The sequence below is a fragment of the Notolepis coatsorum genome (assembly GCF_963971535.1).
Source record: "Notolepis coatsorum genome assembly, chromosome: 18".
In the NCBI taxonomy this organism is placed as follows: Eukaryota; Metazoa; Chordata; class Actinopteri; order Aulopiformes; family Paralepididae; genus Notolepis; species Notolepis coatsorum.
In genome coordinates, this window is record NC_140182.1 from 103,804,796 (window position 1) to 103,811,790 (window position 6,995).

General features: G+C 41.0%; 1 long non-coding RNA gene across 1 annotated transcript; it reads left to right on the top strand.

Annotated features, from left to right (window-relative positions):
- Positions 1-1,194: 1,194 nt before the first annotated feature.
- LOC311245158 lies at positions 1,195-6,673 on the top strand. Its single transcript, XR_014620733.1, has 5 exons — positions 1,195-1,314; positions 2,832-2,906; positions 3,413-3,461; positions 3,765-3,842; positions 6,289-6,673. It is a non-coding gene; the product is annotated as an uncharacterized lncRNA (long non-coding RNA).
- Positions 6,674-6,995: the final 322 nt, after the last annotated feature.

Below are 6,995 nucleotides of genomic sequence, written 5' to 3' on the forward strand. Positions count from 1 at the left end.
CGCCCTTAGTTTTTGGCTAACTCTGAACTACCTGTCTGTGTCGTGCTGTTGGGGTTGTTTACAAACCATAACACAGAGAGAACGCTCTGCTCTCTTCTGGACCTCAGTGTCAATGCTGTCGTCTTCAGACAGAATGCTTCCAGGTATTTGAACGTTCACCAGTAACAGTGAAGATAGGTGGTATACACACACACACACACACACACACACACACACACACACACACACACACACACACACACACACACACACACACACACACACACACACATACACACATACACACGTGCACACACACATACACACGCACACACACACACACATACACTCACATACACACACACACATACACACACACACACATACACACATACACACACATACACACGCACACACACACATACACTCACATACACACACACACACATACACACATGCACACACATAGATGAAATAACACAGATGTCATGCACACACATAGATGAAATAACACACATGTCATGCACACACATAGATGAAATAACACACATGTCATGCACACACATAGATGAAATAACACACATGTCATGCACACACATAGATGAAATAAAAACAACACAACTGACTCTGAGGCTGAAGGTTCTTCCGACACCTGGAACGTCGTCCAACGGACAAGTATGATCTCCGACCACTGTGTGTCGACTTGTAACTGTCTTAGCTGACTTTTATTGTTTATTCTTATTTATTGTGTCTATACGTATGAATCTGCTGATAACTGTTGTCTTGTTTTGTGAGCTTGTCATCACTGTAAACGAGGGGGACCTCAGTGTCTCACGAGTTGAAATAAAATCGAACGCACGCACACACACACACACACACGCACGCACGCACGCACGCACGCACGCACGCACGCACACACGCACGCACGCACGCACGCACGCACGCACGCACGCACGCACGCACGCACGCACGCACGCACGCACGCACGCACGCACGCACGCACGCACGCACGCACACACACACACACACACACACACACACACACACACACACACACACACACACACACACACACACTCTCTCACTCCGAGGCCCAGTATTGACAGTCATTATCCAGCTACCGGCGCTGACGTCAGAAACTGTTTAACTGGCTGGTAAACAGGAACCCTGTGGTGCCTGACACACTGCAGCCCACCGCGCCACACAGGGGACGGAATCGAACCCGCAAGCCTGCTGCTATGGCCAAGAGATATAAGGAGGGTGAACATTGGACTAATCATTACTGTTGGTGTGACCGGCGTGCAGACTCGCTTGGCTAGACGCTCCACAGATATGGTGAGTAGAGATTAAATATAGTAGATTAAATATCATGGAGAGTTGTGTTTAGTGGCTGAATATCTCTTCATGTTGTGTTTAGTGGCTGAATATCTCTATGTTGTCTCTTGTGTTTAGAGACTAAATATCTCTATGTTGTCTCTTGTGGTTAGAGGCTGAATATCTCTATGTTGTCTCTTGTGTTTAGAGGCTGAATATCTCTATGTTGTCTCTTGTGTTTAGAGACTAAATATCTCTATGTTGTCTCTTGTGTTTAGAGGCTGAATATCTCTATGTTGTCTCTTGTGTTTAGAGGCTGAATATCTCTATGTTGTCTCTTGTGTTTAGAGACTAAATATCTCTATGTTGTCTCTTGTGTTTAGAGACTAAATATCTCTATGTTGTCTCTTGTGTTTAGAGGCTGAATATCTCTATGTTGTCTCTTGTGTTTAGAGACTAAATATCTCTATGTTGTCTCTTGTGTTTAGAGACTAAATATCTCTATGTTGTCTCTTGTGTTTAGATACTGAATATCTCTATGTTGTCTCTTGTGTTTAGAGACTAAATATCTCTATGTTGTCTCTTGTGTTTAGATACTGAATAGCTCTATGTTGTCTCTTGTGTTTAGAGGCTGAATATCTCTATGTTGTCTCTTGTGTTTAGAGGCTGAATATCTCTATGTTGTCTCTTGTGTTTAGAGACTAAATATCTCTATGTTGTCTCTTGTGTTTAGTTACTGAATATCTCTATGTTGTCTCTTATGTTTAGAGGCTAAATATCTCTATGTTGTCTCTTGTGTTTAGAGGCTGAATATCTCTATGTTGTCTCTTGTGTTTAGAGACTAAATATCTCTATGTTGTCTCTTGTGTTTAGAGACTGAATATCTCTATGTTGTCTCTTGTGTTTAGAGGCTGAATATCTCTATGTTGTCTCTTGTGTTTAGAGGCTGAATATCTCTATGTTGTCTCTTGTGTTTAGAGACTGAATATCTCTATGTTGTCTCTTGTGGTTAGAGGCTGAATATCTCTATGTTGTCTCTTGTGTTTAGAGGCTGAATATCTCTATGTTGTCTCTTGTGTTTAGAGGCTGAATAGCTCTATGTTGTCTCTTGTGTTTAGAGACTGAATATCTCTATGTTGTCTCTTGTGTTTAAAGACTGAATATCTCTATGTTGTCTCTTGTGTTTAGAGACTGAATATCTCTATGTTGTCTCTTGTGTTTAGAGACTGAATATCTCTATGTTGTCTCTTGTGTTTAGAGGCTGAATATCTCTATGTTGTCTCTTGTGTTTAGAGGCTGAATATCTCTATGTTGTCTCTTGTGTTTAGTTACTGAATATCTCTATGTTGTCTCTTGTGTTTAGAGGCTAAATATCTCTATGTTGTCTCTTGTGTTTAGAGACTGAATATCTCTATGTTGTCTCTTGTGTTTAGTTACTGAATATCTCTATGTTGTCTCTTGTGTTTAGAGACTGAATATCTCTATGTTGTCTCTTGTGTTTAGAGACTGAATATCTCTATGTTGTCTCTTGTGTTTAGAGGCTACAAGGCAGTGAGATATGGAGCTTTTTTTTGCTTCTCTTTCTGCTTATGGAGTCACACCAAGCTCTCAAGGTAACACCACTGTTTGTCTGTCTGTCTGTCTGTCTGTCTGTCTGTCTGTCTGTATGTCTGTCTGTCTGTCTGTCTGTCTGTCTGTCTGTCTGTCTGTCTGTCTGTCTGTCTGTCTGTCTGTCTGTCTGTCTGTCTGTCTGTCTGTCTGTCTGTCTGTCTGTCTGTCTGTCTGTCTGTCTGTCTGTCTGTCTGTCTGTCTGTCTGTCTGTCTGTCTGTCTGTCTGTGAAGCAGCAGTTTCACATCATCCTCCCAGGCAGCCAATAACTGTACATTGTACTAATATTACTGTATGATATTATAATATGATCAATTTGATTTAAATGTGATCTACATTTATTTAATGTTATTATTCAAGAGTAATATTTATATAATTTAGTTGTATTATAGAGTAATAGGTATATTATTTAGTTTTATTACGGTATTATAGAGTAATATATATATATATATATATTTAAATATATGTATATATTTATATTATTAATATATATTGTATTTGTGTTTGCAGCTGAAGATCCACTGGGGACCACATTCCATGATGTACCTGAAAGGAAAACGTGAGTTTGACTGAAAAATAACTGAAATACACACACACACACACACACACACACACACACACACACACACACACACACACACACACACACACACACACACACACACACACACACACACACACACACACACACACACACACACACACACACACACACACACACACACACACACACACACACACACACACACACACACACACACACACACACACACACACACACAATGTACTCTGTATCCTCTGTGTTTCTGTGTGTTTGTTTACAGTAACTAGTTACATGTAATGTAATCTCCTCCTGCTCCAGATGGAAGAAGGTTTGTCTCAGAGAACGCTGAGTGGGATTTGAACCCACAACAGAAAAGTTTGTACACAGCTGTTAGAGGTGAGCACTTCCTAATAGTAGTTTAACCCTTTCACTGCCACACGGCAGCCGGTTAACCCTTTCACTGTGACAATACAGATAGTAAAGGGTTAACCTTCTGTCGTGTGGCAGTGAAAGGGCTAATAGTCTCAGTTAAATCAACTAATCTGTCAGATTAAAAACAATAGTCCATTTAGTCTACTAATCTGTCAAATTAAAAACAATAGTCCATTTAGTCTACTAATCTGTCAGATTAAAAACAATAGTCCATTTAGTCTACTAATCTGTCAGATTAAAAACAATAGTCCATTTAGTCTACTAATCTGTCAGATTAAAAACAATAGTCCATTCAGTCTACTAATCTGTCAGATTAAAAACAATAGTCCATTCAGTCTACTAATCTGTCAGATTAAAAACAATAGTCCATTTAGTCTACTAATCTGTCAGATTAAAAACAATAGTCCATTTAGTCTACTAATCTGTCAGATTAAAAACAATAGTCCATTCAGTCTACTAATCTGTCAGATTAAAAACAATAGTCCATTCAGTCTACTAATCTGTCAGATTAAAAACAATAGTCCATTTAGTCTACTAATCTGTCAGATTAAAAACAATAGTCCCAGTTAAATCAACGAATCTGTCAGATTAAAAACAATAGTCCATTTAGTCTGCTAATCTGTCAGATTAAAAACAATAGTCCATTTAGTCTACTAATCTGTCAGATTAAAAACAATAGTCCATTTAGTCTACTAATCTGTCAGATTAAAAACAATAGTTCGTTTTGTATTGTCCTGTACAGGAATGCAGTCATGCAAGGACAATGTTTTTCTTTTGTTTCAACATAATAATGAACTATCAATTAAGACTTTATTACTAAGAGTTGCATTGGACTTTTGTCTAATTCTTAAAAAAAAATCACAATCATACTGAGTGCTGTAGCCCTACTGACCTACTGACCTCTGACCTACTGACCTCTGACCTACTGACCTCTGACCTACTGACCTACTGACCTGCTGACCTACTGACCTACTGACCTGCTGACCTACTGATCTACTGACCTACTGACCTACTGACCTGCTGACCTGCTGACCTACTGACCTGCTGACCTGCTGACCTACTGACCTGCTGACCTGCTGACCTACTGACCTACTGACCTCTGACCTACTGACCTCTGACCTACTGACCTACTGACCTGCTGACCTACTGACCTGCTGACCTACTGACCTACTGACCTGCTGACCTACTGACCTACTGACCTGCTGACCTACTGACCTGCTGACCTACTGACCTACTGACCTACTGACCTGCTGACCTACTGAGCCCCCTGTCGCTCTCTCTCCCTTTCTTTTTGACTATTTAGAGGATGCTGTCTGCTGTGTATGGTTCATTATTAGTAGGGATGTCCGATATTATCGGCCTACCGATATTATCGGCCGATATCGGCATTAAAATGTGATATTGGAAAATATCGGTATCGGTTAAAAAATAATTAAAAATGTTTTTTACATTTCTATAACCTTTATTTACCCAGGCAAGCAAGTAAGAACAAATTATGATTTTATTTATTGTCAAAAGTATGCATAATGTTGTGTTAATTCCACAACAAGAGATATGTAATGTTAATTACCTGAAATTATTCAGTTTTTTGGGGGGGGAAACCCTGCATATATCGGTATCGGTTGATATCGGTTGATATCGGTATCGGAAATTAAGAGTTGGACAATATCGGTATATTGGTATCGGTAAAAAAGCCAATATCGAGCATTATTGTTACTTTTCTGGAGAGAGAGAGAGAGAGAGAGAGAGAGAGAGAGAGAGAGAGAGAGAGAGAGAGAGAGAGAGAGAGAGAGAGAGAGAGAGAGAGAGATGTTAATAATTATTCTATGGCGTGTTAAATTCTGTGTGTGTGTGTGTGTGTCTGTGTGTTGTTTGTGTGTGTGTGTGTGTGTGTGTGTCTGTGTGTTGTTTGTGTGTGTGTGTGTGTGTGTGTGTGTGTGTGTGTGTGTGTGTGTGTGTGTGTGTGTGTGTGTGGTGTGTGTGTGTGTGTGTCTGTGTGTTGTTTGTGTGTGTGTGTGTGTGTGTGTGTGTGTGTGTGTGTTGTTTGTTTGTGTGTGTGTGTGTGTGTGTGTGTGTGTGTGTGTGTGTGTGTGTGTGTGTGTGTGTGTGTGTGTGTGTGTGTGTGTGTGTGTGTGTGTGTGTGTGTGTGTGTGTGTGTGTGTGTGTGTGTGTGTGTGTGTGTGTGTGTGTGTGTGTGTGTGTGTGTGTGTGTGTGTGTGTGTGTGTGTGTGTGTGTGTGTGTGTGTGTGTGTGTGTGTGTGTGTGTGTGTGTGTGTGTGTGTGTGTGTGTGTGTGTGTGTGTGTGTGTGTGTGTGTGTGTGTGTGTGTGTGTGTGTGTGTGTGTGTGTGTGTGTGTGTGTGTGTGTGTGTGTGTGTGTGTGTGTGTGTGTGTGTGTGTGTGTGTGTGTAGACTTCCAGAGACTGAGGTCGGCGGAGGTTAACGAACATCGACGCCTCCTGATGACGTCACAGCGCCTCCTCATTCACCTGCTGCTGAAAGACTGCTGAGAGAGACAGAGGGGGGAGGGGGGATAATGATGATATTGATAGTTTGGCTAATTAAAGGGTTAATTAAGTAAAGGGTTAATTAAAAGGTTAATTGAGTACCTCAGACGAATAAATCAGTTTTCAGTTTTCAGAGGAAATATTAACTTCACAACTGCAGATACATTTAAAAACTGACTTACATGGTTCTTCAGTGCAAAGGTTCAATTAACCCTTTCACTGCCACACGACAGCCGGTTAACCCTTTCACTGTGACAATACAGAAGGTTAGCCCTTTACTATCACACAACCGACGGCGATGCTCCATCATTAGCATCATTAGCTCCGCGGATCCGTCGGTTGTGTGATAGTAAAGGGCTAACCTTCTGTTGTGTGGGGAAGGGTTAAGGGTTTCCTGGTGGTCAGAGAGAGACCGTCTGGTAACCAGAGTCGCAGGTTTGACCCCTGAATATAGCCAATATGTCCATCACTTCCGTAGGGTCCTTGAGCAAGGCACAGAACTGCTACCTGCTCCAGGTGTGACAAATGTCTCAATTAATCTTGGGTTTGACTGGGATTTCGTTGTAATGGATGTATTTGTAACCAGACCAACCAAAGAAAACCAAAAGTGCT